General features: G+C 42.8%; 1 protein-coding gene across 4 annotated transcripts in view; it reads left to right on the forward strand.

The window, feature by feature from the left end:
* Positions 1-23,893, forward strand: part of cntnap2a (contactin associated protein 2a) — a 318,658-nt gene that overhangs the window by 56,360 nt on the left and 238,405 nt on the right. For 2 of the 4 annotated variants that reach the window (XM_034572778.1, XM_034572779.1), the window contains exon 1: positions 12,026-12,090. The exons of the other annotated variants lie outside the window; for them this stretch is intronic. The gene's annotated coding sequence lies outside the window, so the exon portion shown is untranslated. Of the gene's footprint in view, positions 1-12,025; positions 12,091-23,893 lie in introns of those variants that run through there. 4 annotated transcript variants of the gene reach the window in all.

Raw genomic sequence — 23,893 nt, forward strand, 5'->3', positions numbered from 1 at the left:
CTCTGGCAATTTTAGACCTCATTCCCTCCACCGCCACATCAGACCACGAAAATGCTGATTTATGATTTCTCCTGATTATGTCATTATAAATCCAACTTTCACGGCGTTTCATTTAGAATTTTATAGGCTGTCGTGACTGCGCCTCGTTCGGTCATAAATCCAGCTCTCAAATCTTTCATTTTTCACCACGGCGGTTTCTCTGCAGAGTATTTTTTTGTTTATTCCTTCACTCCCTTTCTTTGTGTCACGCAATCTCGCTTCTTTCTGTCTCATCTCCAATGATGTAAGAGTGTGGCGGGTTTGTTTGTTCGCTGGTGTTCGTGGAAATTGAAGTGTGAATGTGTTGCCGGTGTGTGTGTGTGTGTGTTGCATGTGTGTGTGTGTTGCATGTGTGTGTGTGTGTCGCCTGTGTGTGTTTGCGAAGAACAGAAAAATGAGCAACAGTGCCAGGGAGCCCTCAACACTTGGAGCACAGATTCCCTGTTTTTCAACAACTCAGTCTGAAAAGTGATACATGTAATTAGCCATCTTGGAGAGGGCTGAGAGCGAATGATGGAAGGGAAAGAAATGAACGGAGGGAGAACAACTTTTAGGGGGAGGGAGAGCAGCAGCAGTTTCTCACCCATCCTCTACTACATCCCTCTGGGCCTTTACCTTCCCTCCTTTTTTGACGCCACATCCCTCCGTCATGCCCCCTGTCTTTACGACATATTTATACATTATTAATCCACCTCTTATTAGTCTCTTTTTCCTTTACTTCTTTCCTCCCTTTCCTCCCTTTCCTCCCTTTCCTCTATTTCCCCCCTCTTTCTTTCACTTCCCCCTCCCTCCTCAACGAGTCTGTTAAGTGATGCTTAACCTACATCCCGGTCATCCACATCCCCCTCCCCATCCACGGATACATCTGGCCAGATGTTTTCATCCATGGCGGAAATGGTTTGCATCACTCCGGATTCAAACACCTTAGATATATATGTCACATCATTTCACTGGGTTTTATGTAGCCATCTCTGGTCATTCCGCTTTAACAAGGGCTTATTAGAGGCTATGAAAAACAAGCTCTGACTGAATAAAAAAAAAAAAAACAACAGTAATAATCACTGGAAAAAACATTAGAGTTGTTTTACTTCTGAAATTTATGCAAAATGCTCTTTTGTCCTGACAGATTAGAGTAGAAAATCCCGCCTCGCACCAAACACATTAGTAAAAACTGCTTTGCATACATTCTACAAGAGAACGTCACCACAAATTTATTTTAAGCTGAATTAAAAAAAAACTGAAAATCCAGTGAAGATAAAGCTTTTTTATTTCTGTGTGTGCATGTCCCCTCTAATGAGCACTTTCACTTTCCCCCCTGCAGAGCACCACTTATTTGTTGCCTGGATGCTGAGTAAATATGACTCTCTCTCTCTCTCTCTCTCTCTCTCTCCCTCTCTCTCTCTCTATCTCCCTCCCCCCTCTCTCCGAGGTGCAGGGCAAACACATATGGCTCGGAAATTTTTTCCACCACTGGAAAAAGCAAACATTTCATATCCCATATTGAAGAGCAGCCTTCAAACCGAAGTCCCTTTCAGAGTCTCCTCCTTCATTCACATTGACTTTGTCACGTCGCGTTAAGAAACACCCTCTAATGTTATTTACTCCATTCAAACTAAAATTATCTGGAATCAAATTAAAGTGCCAGGTTATCAAAGCTCAAATTATACCCATCATGCTTTGTGCTCAGGAAACTGTCTGAAAACTGCACAGCCATTATTGATGCAAATGAGATAATATCGTTACGCTAATGACGCTTCATTAGATTACCTTGTTATACCTGTTTAATTGGCTCTCAGATAAACCCTTAACCAGTTCTATTTGAAACCAGAGTCTTAATGGAGGATATTTAGAATTGGTTGATAGAATAGTGTTCAGTTAGCGTGGGAGGCAGCATGTGAAGTTCACGTGGAGGTCAAGATGTGCACGTGCTTTTTAAAAGCATGAAAACACGGGCAACACGGGAAGAGAGAGACCTGAAGTATAGATGTAGCCAAGATAAGTCTGTACTCTCTCCCAGTGCAGGGATATTTACTACACTTAGTAAGTAGTAAAGTAAATTTTTCATTTGGGTACTTTTCTCCTTTACATCACTAAATAAATCAGCAAATATCTGTACTTTTTACTCTACTTTTTACTTTAAAACATCCAATCTAGATCTATTTAGATCCAAGATCCAATCTAGAAAAGTTCACTTGGTACTTTTTACCTGAGTCGATTTTTTAATTTTTTACTTACTGTTTGAGTACTTCCTCCACCACTATACCTGTGTGTTTGCACCCGCTCTATATAAACAATACAACAGTTTGTGTTTAAGGGCATTAGTATAAGTGTGTATGTGCATGAGTCTATGTATATCACCGTGTGTGTGTGTGTGTGTGTGTGTGTGTGTGTGTGTGTGTGTGCGGGTGCGGGTGTCAGTTGCCACGTCTTCTCATTAAAGGTGAACCGAGGCTTGGCCGTTTGTTGGCTTGGTAATTGATGTGCGCAGCTCAGCGGGATACAAGGTTTAATTCCTCAGTGCTAACGAACAATAAATCACACACACTCACACACACACACACACACACACACACACACACACACACACACACACACACACGCACACACACACTGGAAAGGAGACATAAATCAAAGACTAAGGGCCTGCCACTGCTTGCCTTACCGCAATGACAATATCATACCACCTCTCCCACCCTCCGTTATTTTTTCTCAGCCTTTCTTTCAGTGCCTGTTAATCGCTCTCCACCTCTGACTGCAGTGACACTATCAGCACACATATCTTCCCTCTTTCCCCTCAGTTCAATTCTACTTTGACTGCAATTACAATATCACAGCGCTGCCTGCGCCCCCCCCCCCCCACCCCCTCTCCGTCTGACTCTCTCTCCCCACTCAATCCCTTTCAAGCTCTTTCCGAACAACAGATGGTCACCTCATCCCTCCCACAGATAGAGGGATAGACAGATCGAGAGAAGGCTGATGGGGGAGGAAGGATGGAAAGTGGAGCAACTAGCTGAATGTGTGCCTGCGAGAGAGAGAGAGAGAGAGAGAGAGAGAGAGAGAGAGAGAGAGAGAGAGAGAGATGGCAGGCAGAGCAGAGGGGAAGAAAAGCGCTGATGTTTTGCTGAGGCCATATACATAAACACGGAAAATACCAAACACAAACCGAAACCTCACAGGGAATTCAGATTAGATCACACATACAAAAAGAAAAAGAAAATAAACACACAAATACACACACAGGGGCCTGTCCAGAATCCGCCTGCACAGATTGCTTCCTCCACCTGATTGGAGTCGGGTCGGGGTCATTATTTTTAAGAATCATTTACATGTGAATCACTAATACGAGATTTGGGGGTGCAGGAAGGAGGCTAAAAGGAGGGAGGAGAACGAGCGAAAGAGTAGAGTGGAAGAGGCGTACCGGCAGATTGAAGTGCAGCGTAGTGTAGGATGAGATGGAGGTGGCACAAGGTGAATTACAGCAGCTCCAGAGAGGGCGGGGGAAAGCGGGCCAAGCTTCTGTCGCTCTCAATTTCGCTGGCACGCAGGAATTCTGAGCACCCCAACACACACGCACAGAGCCCGCACGCGCACCCCCATCTCCCTTCAAATTGGTATTCATGGCCTGTTGTGGTCACTACATAATTGAGCCACTAACGGAGGAAAAGTGATGACGGACAAGAAAAGATGGGGGGAAAGTGTGAGGGGGGGGGGGGGGTAAAGGTGGTCAAGGCGGAGTTTGTAAGTGAATGGTGGCTGATAATAATATGATCATTGAATCTATAAGGTTTGGAAATGTGCAGGAGGAAGAGATTTAGTCAATGCTGCCTCTTTTTAAAGCACCGGTAAACTTGGAAGTAGCTGTGTGACAACGTGAGTGTGGTTATAATCCTGCCTGAGGCCGCGTGTCTCATGCAGTATTCTTCTCCCTCTTCTTCGTCTGTTATAGTTTTCAACATCTTCTTTTGTTAAGGTTAACAAGAACGTCTGCGTTTGGTACCAACAACCTGAAAATGGCAAGTTTTGATAACTATTCTAATTGTCCGTGCAAACTATTTGTGGAAGAAACCGAAGAGCAGTGCGTCCTCTTCTGTCTCGCGCAGGCAGTGTGGGCGCTCTAATCTGATAACATTGACTGAAAAGAAAAGGAAGATGTTCCGCGCAGCTTACCCAGGCAGTGTGAGCTTAGATAGGATAGATATGTGTTAATCATAAAAGTTAAATAACATCTAACAGCAATGAAAAACAAAGACGTTTTTAAAATACTTCAAATTCAACACAAAGTGAAAGACAGATAAAACGAAAAAGCAACTTCGAAGGAAAGTTGTTTCAATAGTAACATGTCAACACAAAGCAACGTCATTGGTTGAATCGGGTTAAGCACTGCTCCCACTCATGTAGCCAGGCAGGTCAGGCCCTTGTGCATGCTGGGTAATGTGACGAGAGTGTTACAAATTGATCCTGTGTCAAATGCACAATTTAATTTAACTGTCCAGTTGTTTGACCCGGTTCTATTTCACAATAATAAAATACAATGTTGTGTATCCGTTGCAGCGGACAACAGTGTCACAAACAGGGAGATGTTTAGGTCAGAGCAAATCTTTAGGACTGAGGCAAATGGCTGCAGGGAATTTTGATATTTAAGACTTTATCCATCATGTCTTCCTTTTTTTTTTCCTCTCGGTGGCGTTTTGGAGGAAAGGTAATTCATTTTTACTGTTATTATGATGAACACTGCAAGATTAATTTGTATTGCCCCAAGCTAAGGCACGATGATTGGTGGAGGGGACTCGGTATTCACAAGAGAGATTCCGCTGTCATCTTCTCATATCTACAGCAAGTTTTACTGACACAGAGTGATGACACATACAAGATCCTGCAAAGAAAGTACCTAATGTGTTTTCTGGTTCCTGAAACACAGCTGCTGAATACAGATGGGATGTACAATACAGCGCTGTTGAACAAGGGACAGCGTAATGAAAAAGTAAATGGCAAAAGAAGGACACTGCAGTTTCACTTTCGACAGAACTCTGATTTAAAACATGTAACACGTTCAGTAAAAGCAGATTTTTAATATTTATATAAAAGCATATTCTTACTATATTGGACAGATCTCTCGTCTTTTAATATACATAATGTGTCACTTTCTCTTCTGTCAAACAATGATCTTGTATTTCTCTCAAGTCCTTTGGTTTAAGGACAGTACCATCCCCACACCCCCACACCCCCACCCCAAGGACCGTACCATTCCGTCACCACATCCGCCCCCACACCTACATCACCAACCAACACCTACACCTCTACCTCCAGACAACAAAAACTGTTACTGAAATACACCTGCAACTCAGTTTCAATGCAAACATGCACTCGTGACTTTTTGCAGTAATTTCAATTGCTGTCATTTATACTGTAAATGCTGCTGGATGAACATTACATCTAGTATTTGCACTGCTCAAACAATTTTTGCACTATTCTGGTTTGTATTATTTTCAGTTGTTGTATGGTACACTGATTATCAGCCTATTTTCTGTGTAAGTAAAGTATTTGAAACAGGTTCTGAATCCCGGTTTTGCAGTTTGCATGTTGCCTTCCTGTCTGCGTGGGTTTTCTGCAGGTTACTCCGGCTTCCTCCCACACATGCAGCCTGGGCTTAGGTCAAATGAAAAGTCAAAAATGTCTGTAGGTGTGAATGTGAGAGTGAATGGTTGTTCGTCTCTGCATGTCAGTCCCGCAAAACACTGCAAGTGTCCAGGTTGTACCCCGCCTCTCCCCGAATGTCAGCTGGGATTGGCTCCACCCCCTCCCTACCCTTAAAGGATAAGGGCCCGGTCATACATGTGCACATTTTTAAGTCCAATTCACTTCCAAACAGCCCAAGTGAGGAGGCGAATAAAACATTGGCTTCCTTTGGTGAGGCAAATTGCAGCATGGAGTTCAACTTTGGTGAACTTTGACCCACGATATTTGCTTCAGATTTGTCTTGCCGTGCCCTCAGCAGTGTAGATGATGGATGGATGGATAATAAGTCATGACAGGTTATGAAACATCCAGGGAACACCACATATACAGTCCTTAGAAAATATATATATGATGTCCAATGCTGGCTGTTCTGTGAGGATGTGTCTGCACTGAACCAATCAAGCCCGAGTACAGCGGAACATTAATAACTTGCCAAATCTATTGTTGTGCAGAAACACTTTGTGGCAGACAGTGCACAGAGTGAAAGTCGGTCTCTAAAGATGGCAACAGACGTACTTCAAGAAAGTCGCCCCTTGCAGATTTCCCTTTCTATGAATGCAACATTATACTGAATTTATTTGGGAGCTCTGCCAGAGAGCACTTACCTGCCATTACATCTACAGTGGTTCACATCAGCAGACGTTTGATCAGCAGAAAATGACTTTAATGCTGATGTCAGTTTTTGAGTTATTGCTGCCTGATTGCGTTCAATAAATAATCTATAGGGACTAATTACATTGGGCCCGAAATTGGATATTGATAATGGTCTGCGCTTAATGACGTGTGAGAAACTGAGGCTGTGTGTGTGTGTGTGTGTGTGTGTCTTTGGAAGGTGGGTGGTGGTGGTGTGTAGTTTCTGAAGTGTGTGACATCATGCGTGTGGGTGTGTCTGTTTCCTCTCCATTTCTTTGAATGGTTGAGGTTTTTCTAAATCCATCCTTCGTGATGGACAGTTAAAAGTGAAAAAGGCCAGTTTTTAATTTGCTGCTTCGATACCCTCCTCAGGCTCTTACACACTCAGCAGCAGCACACACACACACACACACACACACACACACACACACACACACACATACACACACTGCTTCACACTGACATCCAGATGCACACACAAAAAATGCATCATGCAGATGTGTGTTTGTACACACACACACACACACACACACACACACACAAAACCACACACACACACGACTGTGGTGAGGGGATCTCAGGACATGCCCTATTTAGATGAAATGAGTCTCCGGGATCTCATTACTGCTGTCTAGACCTTATCACTGGTTAGTGAATACGCTCTGCTTGAGAGTGAGAAGCAACAAAAAAAATGAGCAAAGACCGAAAACTAAGACAGTGATATTGACACGACACAAAACGCTAGAGTGAAGTGAGTGATGAGGAAAGGAGATAAAGAGAGAGATCAGAACAAAGTGAGGTGTGTGGATAAGACTTGAATAGATGAATGGAGAGAGAAAGAGAATCTGCGCCAAGTAAGTGGAAAGTCCTGTGTCAACATGTCTGCTTTAAGCACACTCTCACCAGATATTTCTCCACATTTCCTTTATTATCACCCAGCAATAGCTTATCTACTCGAGTCATGTCTGGGGTATTCTGATGTAAAGATGTTGTCCAACATAAAGATGATATAACACCACATGAAATACAGCCGCTAACAAAAGCTCTGACACATGTTGACAGAAACAAGTTTTATGTAAAGTTGTTTCTCACATTTCTCGTGCAACACTGTTGAATGTTTTACTCAAGGTTAATCCTGTCGTGCTATAGCCACTGACCCTATTTTACTCAACATTTTTGATGATTCATTGATCTTGATGAATGTTTATAGTTGTGCTTTTCATAAATGTCTGTGCAAATTCAGACCCACATAAAATCCAGATCTAGTGAATTTGAATGTGGTTTCAAAAGGGGACGTGGTGGGGGTAGGCTGTAAACCCTGTGTGCCATTCTTGAAGTTAGTCGAAAATGGCAACATGAATGAGTCCATAGCATTTTGACCTCAGGTGCTGATTTTGAAAATTCAAAACCATGGGAAACCTCTAGCTATCAATCAAGCTGTATGTATAAACAATTATTTTCTTACCTTTTAGAGTAAAATCTTGCCTGCCTGCCGTTTCTCATAGGTCTAAGATGATTATACTAGGAATTTCTCACATATAAATATTTGAAATCGCATAATGCCTTTTTTGCTTTGACAATAACAGAAAATATGAATAAGTCATCAACATTGTTGCCAATTATGTTTTTATCGATCAACTTCATTTCAGTGCTTCGCCCCTGCAGCCAGAACTACAACAGCTATTCTTCTTACAACTAACTGATACCAATGATACTATTAATACTGCTTTCATCGATATTATACCACTTCTACTATGTCTACTTAAGCTGCTGCTACTTTAACTGTTATTGTATTGCATGCTACCCAAGCAGCTTCAACTTCTCCTTCTGAGAACACACAGGACACGTTGACTTCAGCACCATGGAGAGCTCCGCGGTTGTTCACTAAAGGCTCATGCTGCCTCTCTCTCTCTCACCGCCTCTCTCTCATAATTACGTCCTCACACCTCCACTCCATCTTCATTCATTTCTCTTCCTCTCTCCATTTGCGGCACTTCGTCATTCGTCCCGAAGGTGCTCCGAGCAGCACGGTGTTGACACAGAGGCAGCTTCAGCGGTGCCCGTTTAAAATGCACACACAAGCAGCAGCCTTGGATACGTGGCAACGGTCAACATCGCAGCGTGGCACTCGGGCGGGCGCGCTGTGGAGTTTCTGGAGAAAGATGTTGTGCAGCAGGAATGTGGGAAACAGCTGGTATGATTTAAATGACTTAACACAAGTGCAACATACCACACAGAAGGTTCATATACCCTACCAGCATCTTCATCTCTATAGGACCATTGAGGGGGGAAGGTATTCTGGGCATTGCTACAGCAGGAGTCGTGTACATTATTTATATCCACACTGGTCTGCCACTTCCACTTGTGCATTCAAGAACAATAAAAATGTTCTAGGGTGGAATAAAGCCCCGGAAATTGACAGAGGTGTTCCGTTGAACATCACAAACTGTCCCCCTCGGTGAGAGTGTGCACGGCCTTAATAGCATGTCTGCTCGCACCTCCGCAAGTGTGTATGTGTGAAGAGGGTGAAGTGCAAAAGTAAAACCAAATTGTACAACAAGACAAACACACAGATTCACACACATTCACACACGCAGGCGCGCACGCAGGCTCTCTGAGACGGCAAGATGCAAAGGGAGGAGGGTAATTGCGAAAACATTTAATTGCTTTAGGGGAGAGAACAGATGTGAGGATTGAAACACAGCGATGGAGAAACACACACCACAAGATGAAAGGGGGAGACAGTGATATGTAGACGTCGAGGGAGATAAAGAGATAGAGCTGGACAGATGGAGAGATTAAATAAGAGGCAGAGAGAGAGAGGTTGAGAGATTGAGAGAGATGACGGAGATAAAGGTGGAGGACTGTCCGACTCTGTTTCCTTACTTCAACCCTCCAGTTTCCCCCTTGTTGCACTTGTTCCTCTTTAGTCTTTGCCCTGCCTTGTGATTTTCTCTCACATGTTCTCAATCTTATGCTCTCCTCAGCCTTCCCTGCTGATCCCCCTCACATGAACACAAACACACACACACACACACACACACACAGAACTACCTCCCTTCTTTGCTGGGAGCCGCTGGGGATTCTTAGCATCCATTTGCAGGGGGCTTGCATCATGCCTTGCTTCTCGTAACCCAGGGTCTTTGCAACACCGCACTCACAGCAGGGGGCGGAGGCTTGATGAGCACCCGCTGGCCATAAGGGTGCTTGAGCATGGGAAGGAAGACCATGTCTAATTTGCACGATTAAGACTCTGGAACTTTGTCAGTGGATTAACCTGAGGAAAAGGGATAGCTTAGCTGTTCAGGATTAATCAGTTGTTGGGTGTAATTTTGCAAGATCCGTGTCCTGCAGTCGAATTTAGCAGGTCATGGGTTAGGATTCAATTGAAGGATGTGGAAAATCCATTTCTCTGTGTGTATGTCATGAAATATAACCGAGGGCTGCTGACAACGTTTTTTTTGGGAGGAGTAACACTGTTGCTCCACTTACCAGCTTGAAGTGTTTGGAACATCCTGCAGTAATTGGCGGTTTTGTGAAACTCCTCTTCAGAGGGGTCTTTTCTTTGACCCCTCCACAAGGAGGCCAGAGCACAAGGTCAGCCTTCCTATTCCAGTACACCCCTCGGGTTGTTTGCTCAAGGATACCTCGGTAGCTTTCTGTTGTTTTCTACCTGAACATGTCCTTTAATTAACGTCACCTTGCTGACACTCCTTCAAAATAAAGTTTGAAGCTCGTCACTGGTGCAGTGATGACGAAGTGAAGTTCAAGAGAACGCCATCTGATAAAATGCATACATACGTACACACACTCAGTCACAAAAACCTCACAAACCTGCCGTGCCCTTTGCGGGATGTCCAGGTGAGTTACACGGCCGGAGTGTCAAACATATGTTTTCAGCAAGTTTAGATTCTTCTCGAGCACAGAGGTCAACATGAGAAACTGCAGTTAGCAAAAGGGCTGTAATTACGGTTGGAAAGTGCATCTGGGATCTGCAGCCTGGAACTAAAGAGAGTTCAACACATCTAAGCAGAAAGGCCAGGGGAAAATCAAAGTCTTTTGAAGTGTGAATCGCAGCTATAATTTTCCGTCAATTCGAACCATTAGGCCCCTTTTTTCCCCTCTCATATAGGACTTGATAAAGAACTCAGCCCCTGTGAATCACAGCCTAATACTTTCATCCAAACTATCCCTTCTTTAACGTTGTTATCCTGCTAATGAAGGGTAACTTCAATAGAGACCTGGGCCATTACTCTGCCAAAGTGGGATTGACTGTAAGCCTGTGGGTGGAGGGCGGTACAAAGAGACACACACACTTTCTCTCTCTCTCACACACACACACACGCACATTCACATGCACTTATGCGTGTCCACACACACACGGTTGTGTATGAGAATGTACTTAAATATTTTCACAAATCCTGCTTCACACATCCTCTATCACACATGCACACATGCGTCCTTAAAATGTGATTTTTCAAACGTAGCAACTGTTACAATCACACACACACTCTCTCTCTCTCTCTCTCTCTCTCTCGCCGTACTGCTGTGAAGTCTGTAGTGTAAGCACAAGCTGATGTTTGCATTTAGCACATTTCTGGAAAAGAAATAGACGTTTAAAGTCATATTTTGAAGTCGGCCACAGCCGTCAAACTTTGAAGAAAAGTCTTCATAAAGCAGGTGTGCCCTCTTTAACCTGAGTCTGTCTGAGTCGTCCTCGCGTCCCAAAAAAACTTGTTTGTGTTTTCATCATTTCTACCAGACAGTTGGACAGAGGGCTCTCCACCCGACTTTCCATTCTGATTACGTCCTCACTGTTTCACTGCGAACCCGTTCTTCTCAAGATTCAAAGATTGTGTCACGTGTACGTGCTTTTTCTCCCCAGACCGACGTAGACAGAGTCACTGAATACAATAAACAGCTGTAACCTTGTGTATATTGCTTTTATGGCAGCGCAGGCTAGATAAAACATTTACATACACATTTTTAAATGATGGCCTGTCTGCTCCACAATGGGATGTTTTGTATTTTTTATTCGTTACAACACAAGCCAGTTATTCTGATAAATACTCTGTAAATGTTTATTCCAAATAATTTCATGCTTCATAGTTTTTGGTGTATTCAAAAAAAAATCTAATCACTATTTCTTCTTAACAATTGTCTGTTTAACTTGCTTTTTACTTTTTGTTTAACATTTAACTGTGCGAGGGGGCAAAGGAATATAATTAAATTGTACAAATTGGCTGATGTGAGACTTTTACAGATCAGTCTCAGCGTTTATGTTTGCCAATATGAATCAATATGAAAACTTTTATTTTTCACAATACAAAATCTAAAAAAACTTTGTTTACATTTTATGGATATGCTTTTTCTTAATTTAAGTACTTATATTTGGTTGTGTTTGTGTTTTCTTTTAATTTAGTTATTTTTAAAGTCTATGGTTGATCAGTATCAGATTTATTTACTCCCTTATATCTGCTCCCACTAATCCACATCAGCTGGGCTCCATAAAAGCTGCAGATTTAAGCACCACCCGTCAAACCTCACCATGTCCTAAATCAAACACACCTCCCACGTTGCGTGACAAACAGGTGCATGCTGGGTCCGCCTACATGCTAAATGCTACATGCTAACGTACTGAAGGAGGTGGCTGCAGCTGTGACTCCCACGTTCATCTGTGCAGTAAGTGTGTGCACCCCCCCATGTTTCTGTGTGTTGTTAATGCACAGATCCATCAGATCCATGTGCGAACCCTGTGACACCAGAGAGGCTGTTTGATTTCACAGGGACAGTGAACGAGCAGTGTGTGTGTGTGTGTGTGTATACTGTCAGTTCTGTATCCAGTTGCAGTTTAATTGATTTATATAACTTATTTTTCAGGTGCAGTTAATATTTATTTTCTTTTGTAGTCCCTGTGCAGGCAATACAAGTGCATATGTTAAGAATAAAAGCATTAAAAATGCATACAAATATTAAAGTAGTTAAAACTCTGGAGACACAAATAGCAAGAGAAACAGCTCTTAAAATACGAACTGATATGACAACAATAAACAAATAGCAAGACATATATATTAGGCCTGGTGAGGTGTGAACACTAATAAGAGTGCCATGTAAGACAACACTAAACACTAATACAAATACAAAAAACATTTTAGTGTTCACAGTTTAGATTTTTAATAAACCAGGCTCTTAATGTGGAGGAGAAGGAATGGTTGTTGGCAGAGTTTCTTATGTAATGTGGTAAATTGTTCCAACCCTTTGAGGCTCTGACAGAAAAAAGCAGATTGGCCAAAACTACTTTGTCTTTAGTTGTAAGACAATCACCTCTGGTGATTGCTCTCGTAGTTTGGCTTGTTTTTAACTTTATTTAGGTCGGAGTGGTGTTTCATGTTTTCCCAGCTCATTAAATTGTGTCTTTGTAGAATATTGTAGTGATTGTTTGCTTGTGGGTTTTTGTTGTTTGTTTGTCCAGGGACTCTATTGGCTTCAGTGTAGTTTCATTGATGTGTCCCCACCATCTCAGACAGTATGTGTTGTGTGGGAGGATTATTGCATACATGAACATTTGGCTGCATCAGTGGACATGCAGTTCCTTATTATGTATTTGAAATTTTGCTACAGTCGTTGCTACTCAACTCCATGGAAACCACTGTATCAATTATCACTTGCTATGGGGTACAGTTAAAGTGCACAAAAGGAGGAATTTGTTTGTTTCTTAAAATATCAGTGCATGAACATTCGGCAGCGTAAAGATGCTCTTTAATTCAATAATTATATATCATTATGGTGATAGAGCAGGGTGTGTTTTTACACCGTTACTGCACTTTTACATTTTTAGTCTGTATAAGTAATTCTACTTCTGCTCGAGTAAAACTTCTTGTGCTTTTACTCGAGTGGAATTTTCCAGCACACTTTCCACCCCGGCCACTATGGGGCGCAATAGAAGATAAGAAAGTCACTTACAGCTGCAGGGGGTCAGAATGCGGTAGATAGGAATAAATAATGAAGTAACAGTGCAGAGAACATGTACATAATATGCTCAAATCATTTGTCATGTTTGATCATTTCAATAACAAAGTCCGGCACCAGTAAAGTATCTTTAGTATCTTTTAAATAACCTGCTTCTTTCCATCGTGTGAAAACGCACCAGTTAAACTATTAGTTATTTTTCGTTATCCCAGACTCTAATGTTTGGCATTTCATCGATCCTGGAATAGTTTCCTAGATTTCCGGCATAAAGAGGTTAAAGGGTCAACTGCATTACCATGGCTTGAAGATTGTATCTCAGCTATACTATAAATCACACAGTGTGGTGCTGATCACATAGAACATCATACATGTTATTTTCCACACATCTTAATGCAGAGATCGAGATTTCCAGATCTCTCAGAATCTCAAAGTCAGTTTCTGAATAATAACCAAGTTTTTCCTGTGAAAAGGTTTACAGTTTGTAGAGGTTTACTTAAATAGTCCACTAATATGTGATTTCTGAAAATGATTAAAGACCCTTCAGTTTTTTTATTGGATTTAGAACATAGGACAAGATGGTGAATATCCTTCCGCACTAGTTGTGATGATAAGTTGTTAACCGGCAGATGACAGGGATCACCGGTGGATGTTAGGGACACGTCCTCTTTTAAAAACCTTAGTGTCTTTGGGTGTTTCAGCCTTTCAATCACAAGCCACCCTCCTCTCACACAGGCCCACATCAAGCTGATCAAACCTGGGTGTGTGGTCTGAACCTTTTGGGGCCCAGTCAGGGTCTTTCCTCCTGATCCATAGCCATTGGCTGCAGAGCTCTGCAGTCCGTGATGATTCTTTTATGGTCTGGTGCAGTGCTTGTCCATGGATTCACAGATCTTTGAGCAACCTTAAGGTGGATGTTGAATAAAGAACGTCCGTGGAGCCAACCTCCACTGGGCGAACTATTGCAGCTCTAAGTTTGGCTCTAAGTTCCACAGCCTCTTTATCAACAGCCTCTTTATCAACAGCATCTTCCCAGGGTTTTAAATTAGAACAAATTCTAAATGACACCAGCCTGGTTAAAAAAAGGTTAATTGAGATAAATCAGTCTTTCTCTGTTCCATCAGCCGCTGTCTGCTGTGTGGGTGTATATATGCAGTTTTCATGTCAATCTGTCAATCTTGCAGTTGCAGTGTCCGGCGTTTCCTCGAGGTGAAATAATATCAAACTTCTATCTACTGTGGTTCTTGCGTCTCAGAGCCAGGGTCGGGATCAGTTTCTTTTCCGTCGATCGGCCGCCGCTCTCAAAAAGCATTTGATGCAGCAAAGTGAGAGAGAGAGCGGCGTTTTGCTGAGATTGATCAGCGCTGTCAGCCAATTACGCTCTCAGTCATCAACACTGATATCAATATTAACACTTAATTAAACTAACACAGCCACAGACGGCAAATGCCACTGAGGCAACTTGGAAAATATGACTGTAATCCTTCTTCAGAGGGAACATGATCCTCGGGGGAATAATTACTGATACACAATTTTTTTTGATTATGCAACATCAATGATTTCGTTGAAATTAAAACAAGACGACTGAAGCCGGGCCGCAATTAACTGCAATTAATCCATTTACCGTTCCTGATCCATTCAGTCACAGTCGCACACTTATGATAGATCTCACTTTTGTGGCAGACGGCAGAGGAAAAAACGCGTGACACAGGTCGCAGCTCCGACTCAAACTCAAACGCTCCCTCTCCGTCTCATAGATTCCTCCTGAAAGAAACACAATTAAGCTCTTTGATCACCTCACTGTTGTGCAATATGAAGATTGATAGCACTTTCAGCTCCGGGGAGAGCTACTGCAGCATCGCTTGTCCTTTATTTTTTTCTTCCTTTCCCCTCTTTGTCTGTAGCAGATCAAAGTGTGAATTTGTCATTGAGACAGTATATTAATAAAACTGTCTGAACCACTAAGATATGTCATGCGAACTCCTCCATCAGTATGCAGTTTGATTTTTCTTTTGCGAGGTGAGAAAAAACATTGAAGTGGTCGTCCCCCGCTGCTTCACTCGTGCGTTATCTCCGTCAAACTGGTTTTGGTCAGGATCTCAATCTCAGCGTCGCGCTTCCTCCCATATGAGAGGGCTGTAATTTTTGCATGTCAGGTCAATCTATGGGGTCGCTCCCATGAAAGGGCGACTCCCTGCTGGTATATTCCCATCATAATTGCTTTTGTGCTTTAATGTTGACAGGAGGAGTTTGTTTTGTTTGATCGAGTGGATGACATAATACAAAGTGATGCATTTCCTCTCAATAGACTCACTTTGGAAGAACTGTATGAGCGAACTGAGCCCTGACTTGTCCGCATCCGTTATTCTCCCTCCCTCTTTGAATCTCTCTCTCTCCGTCCGTCTTTCCCTGCGACTATCACTTTGGCCTTTTGTCTCAGAGCAACTTTGTGGGCGTGCATACATTACAGCCCGCGTAGTCCTGCTGGGCAGCTCAAGGAGAGAGAGATGGAAGGAAGCTACCTCTTCCGTCTCATCCTCCTCTGCTAAATTACTATTCATTGTGTCCCCTTTCTCTCTCTTGCTCTCTCGTCACACTGTTTTGCCGCTTCACCCGCAGCCATGGTGACCTGCATACAGAAAAGAGAGGACGGTGGGGGGCGGGAGGCAGGGGCAAAGAAAAGAGACAAATGAGTAGGGAAGAGGATATGAACAACCTAGACTGAGAAAATCACGTAACAGAGGTAAATGTGAGGCGGAGGAATACAAAGACGGATAATAGAGAGAGATGATGGAGAGATATCCGGGGAAGGATGGGGACAGAGGAGAGGGAGAGGGGGGGGGGGATGAATGATAGCAGCACAGACTAAGATTGTCATATCTGCTTTGGCTGGAGAGACTCACACAACCTCATGATGGACACTGACAGCTGTTCGCCGACAAGTGCGGAATCTGTTGCATGTTGAACAGGCGCCCGATGTTTCGTTCGGTGCTTTCATTTGCCCGCGTTGTTTTTCTTCTCTGAGGAAACACTCGATTAGCACTCGATTAGCAACTTGGATTGCAGAGGGAGGGGGGGGGGGGGGAGTCTTGTGGCAGGACAGTCGGGCCCATTCATCCACGTTATTCGGGCACAGAGCCATGCGCACGCTCGGCGGTTTCCTCAACGGCTGAGCCCCGTGTTTGTTGGGGTGCAGTGTTGAAATCTTTTTGGATTTGAATACAATGTACTTTAAGCCAACGTTTGTTTAAACTTTCCGGCACTTTACCACTTGCACAGCGGGAAGATTAAAACTGTTGTCATCATGCTGCACTGTTGATGTGCACCATGTAAACACAACCTGACATACTAAGTGTCTCCACTATGATGTAGAAAATGATGGTACTTATTTTTTCTCGATTATAAGCAGGCATGTCCCGATCAAGTTTATTGGTCATTTACTCCATTAACCTCATTGAAATGTAATTTAACAGCCTGTTAATGTGAAATAACACAACCATAGACTAGTTCATCTTATTACCTCACTACCTCCACCAATGACAACATGTTTTTGCCCCAGCCCCTTCATTAATTGGTCGATTGGTTGGTTTGTCATCAGGATTTAGCAAAAACTGCTGAATGGATTTTAACCAAACTTAGTGGAAAGATGAGACATGGGCCAAGAAAATAAACATTACATTTTGGGTTTAGCCTAAATTGAACAGGTTCAGACATCCAGGTACTTTCAATTGCTCATACCGATTTTCAAATTTGTGAATAATGCAAATAAAATAAATCAGCCATATTCAGGGGACTGATGTCTCTGAGTGTGATTCTTGTTTTATATGAGCTTCTTGTTCCGAATGGCGAGGGACATCGTTCAAAAATATAGTCTCTAAGCTTAATTCGTAGACAGCACATTAATGACAGCTAATGTGGAGAAATGAATCCTTGTCAGAGAGTGTCGGTTCTCCTTTCACAAACTATTATTTGATGAGTACTCACAGGGCTGTGCAGAGAGCAGCACGCCTTTAATGAATGAAAGAATTAGATTAATAATCAAGTCAGTCAGTTACAGCCGATATGAGGAACCACCAGCAGGTTTAGTATTTTTGCGCATTTGCCAACATTTTCATAACACTGCTTTGCTCGTTTTTGCTGGTGATTGTTTAATAATGAATATCAGTGTCAGGGCTTAGTAAACCTGCAAATAAGTGTATTCTTTAAAATGTTGACCTCTTTCTTTGATAAGGGTGATTCTGACAGTAATTTAATGCAACAAATAAGCCATTGACTTAATATTAACAGAGTGAAACTTTATGATTTCATGTGCAGTTTTCATTTTAACACTGATACCATGGGAGGAAAGTTTTTATTTACTTCCTCCTCAACTTTTGAAACCCAACTTTGAAGTTTTCTTTGCCCTGTACCAGCTTAGAAAATGTGTTTTGTTTGCTGCTTGAAGGGATCATCACAACTCCTCTCCCCTCAGATTGATGATGAGACATCTCTCTTTCTCTTCATCCTCTGAGTTTCACATGTTTTAACATATTCTCAGTGACAGGCTGAGTCGCACCGTGTGTATAAAGGCTCAGGACGAGGGTGGTGAGTAAATCAAAGGGAAGTGGCCCTTGTTCCATTGACTGAAACATAATATGAGTGATGGAGCGGCCTCGCGACCTGTATTGATAAAAGGTAGATATGCACAGCTCAGGCAGAACAAGTCTCAATTTATAATCAATACCTCAGTTAAGCACACAATGGGGGATCGATGACAGGAAATAGCCACATGCTCGTATACACGCAATGTCCCCTCGGCACTCGGCGCTGTTTTATTGTGCCGTGGCTCTCTTCTATAGCGTGTTCGCTGACACCTTCCATTAGTTTTTACGGAGAGGTTTTGTTAACGCCTTAGATTGGAAACAAATGAATGACCTCCTGTTTCCCACTTCCCTTCCCTCTTCTTTGCCTCTGTTTGTGTTGGTTGGTTTCCTGTCTCTCAGCGCACACATCATCCTGGAAACATCTTTTTGGCTCTTCTCCTTTCAGTCTTTCGGACACACACACACACACACACACACCCACAGCCATGGAGGCCAACTTGTTTTGTCTGTGTTGGATGTGGGAAGCAGCAGAGGGGGCGTGTTAAGCAGCCACACTAATTACCAACCCCTTCCAGAATTCATTTTCGCCAGTTTAAATGTATGAATATGAAGAGCACACAAACTAAAAAGGCTTTTCTGTGAGCCTGTGAGTGTGCATGTGTCTTGTGAGAGGTGTTTGTTTTTGAGATTAAATTTGTTGGAAGGGTAAGGGGGGGGTTTCTGTGAAGTGTGTGGGTGAGTAAAACCAAAAGAAAATCCAGCTTGGCACCGACCAATGCTCACAGCTACTTCAGATCTGCCAGTGTCCCACTGAGATGGATGAGGAGTCAAGGTGGACGCAGACATAACTGGCAAACTAAACAGTATAAAACAAAAAAACGTTTTTGGACTGAAGATGCTATAGCCAGGACCCTGTTGGGTCCCGTGAATGAGGCAGAGCAACTTTGTATGTAGGTGATCTTAGCCAAATTGTTTTTGTTTCATACTCACCGTGTGTTCACGAGCCACATTTCCTTTTGTTGAAGTTCGAAGGAAAGAAGAGAGGAGGAGTAGGGGGAGAAAAGAAAGTCCTGTCTGTTGTCTGGATTATTCTTCATACTTTGCAAACACTGCTGCAAGTAACAGATCTTGGGTTAATTGAGATTCTTTTATGTCCTTACTTTCCTAAACACACATGGATAAATATATTTGTCTTGGCCTTCCCTCAAATTCAAGCTAGGTTTTAAAAGCTTAAAGGTCTCGCTCTGACTGACGCGCACACACACACACACACACACACACACACACACACACACACACACACACACACACAGCCTCTGCATGGCACCAGTATTTCTTCTTTATAATCCTCAAATATTTCTTCTTCACTTGAAGTATGATGTATTTGGGAATTTTGAATTATTTTCATTGTATATATGTAAATGCCTATGCAAAGGGAGTACACCCACCTACCCACACACAGAGACATACAAGCATATGCAAACACTCACCCTGACACAAAGGGCAGGGTTGGTGAAAGGAAGGATCAAAGTGCTTTGATGGCGGGCGTGAAAAATCTCAATGCTTGAATCGCCTGCGCCTCGACAAAATCCTCAAATGCTCGGTCAGCTTTGTGGCACATTTCTATAGACAAACCATTTAAATTCCTTCAAGTGTCTTTTTTCCAGGGCCCACTCGCTAGTGGATAAGTTGATTTTGCAGATAAAAGCAGGGAATGACAATGTCCTTGTAGGCTCTCCAGGATGCACTTAATCTGAGGTCTGACATGCAAACACAAGTCCAAGTGAGGAGGAGGAGAAAGCCAGTTACCTCCGCAGACCCTGAACGCACGGGCATGTTGATGGCGCTTGTCGGTGTGTGGTGTGCATAGGGGCCAGTGTGGTGTCAGTGAATTACATCATGGAGGTGGAGAAGCTGGGCAAACCCCCTGTCCTCATCGAATATTCATCATGGATATATAAATAATATATCACTTTAGAACAAGTGAATGCGCACATATTGTTTGTGTGTATTTTTGTACGCGTGTGTGCATGTCTGTGCATACGATGCTGAGAAAGGTGGTTGTTGTTTGAAAAGTTGTTTTTGGTTTTTTTTCGTCGGCGGGCTTGTTTCCTGCTTGGATCCCCGGGCTGCCGCGCTTGCGCTGCCGCACTCACTTTTTCCAGATGAAAGCCGCCGTCCTCTGGTGCTGACGCCAGAAAAGCATGTTGAACCACCGGCGCCACACACATTCACACTTTGCTTCCCCTGCACTCCACCGTGTGCTGTCAGCTGAATCGCCGAGCAAATGGGTGGTCTGAGGGACGGACACCACTCACCAGCAATCAACATCGGTGTCTGGCTGAGAGTAGGTGGAGGAAGGGAGCGGGTGCAACAGAGGATTTGGATGGAAACAAAATACAAATTAGTTTTGAAATTTTGCTCAATTTCCTTTTTTCCTCTCGCACTATATAGTTTTTTAGTGAAAATACCTCTCCACTTGATTGAATGAAATAATTTTATACTTTCATTGTGGCTGAAACGGCATCCAGACTAATGGGTTTCATTTATTAAGAAGTATATACATATTTTGTGTTTGACTTTTCTGTTTCAAAATGATTTGGCATAAACACATCTCACCATCACGTCAATGTAGGTGCATCTGGTTGCTTTTGGCCGCTCTCAGCGACGGACTCAGGTGTTTTTTCCAAGCTCTACCTGCCTGATGCATCCCCATCGCGGGACCACACACAGCTGAAGCGGAGACGTTTTGCGTTATGCTGAGTTAACTCTGACTCACAACGCTGTCAGGAGCCCGGCAGGAGAGACGCTTTGCGGTGCAGAGGGATTTCACGACTGTGCTACGGTCAAGATGCCAACTTAATGTCTGTGTGAAAAAAGAGCAGTCAAATCTTCAATTTCACACACGAGTGCAGTGGACGCTCAGAACATGCATGTTGGCAACGGGTCACCTTTTCGGCTTGCCTTGCTGCTGCTGGCAGCTTTTTCAAGAAGTGTTCATACAAACAACTTCACAATTCACACTGTGCTTCCTTGGGTCAGTGAAATACACCTGCCATGAAATGGTTGTGTTGTGGCTCACAGGAAAATAGACACCCAAGCTGTGGCTACCCTATGTTTACAAAAACTGGTGAAAAACATGGTTCAGGGGAAAAGGACATTTGAGAGAAACAGTGTTTAAAGAAACTCTGGTATCCTGGAAAAAGGTTCACTCTGCCATTGGGCATGTTAGTCCAGACTTTTTAATCATTTGCTTTGACGTAACAACTGCAGATATAGAGTCCAGCATTTGAGTGGAGTCATCATAAGTTAATATGGTGATTTTCAGTATTTGAGTGGCGCTGGCCCTGTAGGTTTTCTGTTATTCAACGTACGCCGTGTCCAAATCTCACCAAATTTGACACTGTATTTTCTCCAACCTTAACAATGCACTTGCCGAGTGTGAAGGCGATAAGATGAATGGTTCTTTAGATATGTGAGCCGTGAGCAGAACGATTTCTGGAATTATCGGATAGATACAAGGTTTTTTTACGTTGTCTTGCTTCCTTGGATTCGCAGCACTGTACATCATTAACTAGTTGAATAATAACTGGAGTTTATCTTATAATAAAAATAACGACTGTGTAAGATCCCATATTTTCATCCCCTCATTGTATGACTAGTGTACTGGTCCACTACACAAGATTACACTCTACGTAATTACGCACATTGTTGGATGTGCTCTTAAGTGCGACCAACAATTACAGAAGTTGTCAAAGTGAAAGATTCTATGTGCAAGAGAACAACAAAAAAAACAACCAGTGGTATTTGTGTAAAAGTGCTGGTTGCCGTGAGCAGGATATGATCGAGAAGATAATTTGCTTTGTGTTTCTACAGGGCAGCAAGAAGAAAAAATGAGGGGGAGAGAGATTACGTCTGAGATGCGTATGGTGGCAATACAAATGCAAGTGGAAGACAAACAGAAATGAATAATAAAAAAAAAGGTATTGTTGAGCAAAGAGGTGCCAAGGTGAACATTTCACCTTTTGTGGATACTGCATGTAGTCTAAGAAGAAACATTTACTCACACTGCAAGGGAAGACAAAGGCGACATAGTAAAATATCTGGAGGGGAAAAAAAACACTTGTCGGTTTGTAAAAAAATCAAGATCTGATACAAACTTGAAATGGAGTGTTTGTAAAAGTCAGTAGCACAGCTTCGCAGACTAGTAAAGGATCCCTCCAGTAAACTAAATCACTGGCTGCAGATGGATGCAACCTTTTGGAAGTGAATACCTGGCATGGATATTTACTGGAAGGCAAGGGGCAGGAAGACAGAATGAAAGAGACGGTCCTTCACTGGCCTCATATGGAGCGCCACAGTCATTTAACATTTGACTGTGGCAATATGAGCCTCCATTTGCATTGATTGATTTTCCCCACTCAAGTTGGGAGCTGTCATGGGATTAAATTAAGCTGCCATTACATGGGGCCCGCAGTGTTATTGCTCTCCCATTATCCCATTGCTATAGTGTGCATGTACATGTGTGAGCGTGTGTGTGCGTGTGTGTGTGTGTGTGTGCCGATGAAGCAAACTCGTATGCAGTATTTTGTACTGGACGGGGCCTTTACGCGATCAAAGGGCCTTTGATCAAACCGTGCCCTCACCCACTTACACTCGAGTGTGAGCTGTGTGCTTAAATCGCACAAGCACACAAATACACACACAGTTGTGAGTCGGTGTGTGTATATAGGCGTGCATGCAATACTGGGATTTTCTTTCTGTTTAACTATCTCTCTATCAGACGTGCACACCCTCTCATTTGCACTCATAGCTGTGCATACGTCCCCAGCTTCAAACAAGAGTGATTTGACATTTCCTTCAGAGCTTCACTGTTCGTGACACGGCCTCTTTCCCCATGTGGTCTCCACCGCCTCAGAAGCGAGAAGCAACTTTCCTTGCTTCACACACCCCAAACTTCTGTCCCCCTGCTCCTTCTCTCATTATCAGCTCCCCCTCTGGACCGCCTGAGGTCTTTTTCTACTCTATAGCAGTGTGTACTTTATGTACGTCAATGTGCAAAGCGGTGAGTTCTCAGAAAGCGTGTGCACATACAGTATTAAAGGTAGACGCAATGTCGGCGCATTCTTAAGTATGTGCTGTGTGACCGTGCAATCATTTGTTCGTGCTGTCAGAAGCGAAACTCATTTCTATGACTAAGTCGGTCAGTTCTCTCAGGCTTTTCACTGCCCTTGACTAGTCTTATTTACTCATATATTTACGTACTTGTTTTTAAACTCTTTGCTCTATTTTTATGCCTAAGGGTTTGAATTGTGGACTCATTCTAAGCTTATTGAGTGGCTCTGACTTTATATATGACTTTGTGATTATCTTCTCTCATGCCATTGGTATTTTATTGTCTCTTACTGTTCTTTGTTGTTGTCTTTTATCTTCTCTTATTCTATTTTTATTTTCTATTGTACAGCACTTTGGCGGACTCCGGTTGTTTTTAAATGTTTTTATAAATTAGATTGGTTTTTGATACTGTCGATAATGAAGCCCAGATCATGACTGCACATATGGTAATGCAGCTACGTGTGTATGGATGTGTTTGATCTCTGATTTTGTTCTTGTGTTTAATCTCCATCGATCACAGCTTTAGAGATGGACACAGGAGACGGAAGTTGCCTCTTTGATCGTAGAACAGTGACGAGTTTTAAAGTTTAAAGCAAACCACCGAATATATTTGTTAACTGAACTCCAAGCTTTAGTCGTCTACAGACCCAATCTGGACAGTGGAGCAACTTGATTGAAATGTCATCTGACTAATCCTTTATTTCCACTTCAATATTAGTTTATGTGCATTGTACAGTATAAAGAGAGAACAAATTTTGAACAAGAGGAAACATCTGACAGAAACAGGCTCAGAACCGTTTTGGTTGAAAAGAGAGAAAGGG

This window comes from Hippoglossus hippoglossus, chromosome 20 (genome assembly GCF_009819705.1).
Source record: "Hippoglossus hippoglossus isolate fHipHip1 chromosome 20, fHipHip1.pri, whole genome shotgun sequence".
In the NCBI taxonomy this organism is placed as follows: domain Eukaryota; kingdom Metazoa; phylum Chordata; class Actinopteri; order Pleuronectiformes; family Pleuronectidae; genus Hippoglossus; species Hippoglossus hippoglossus.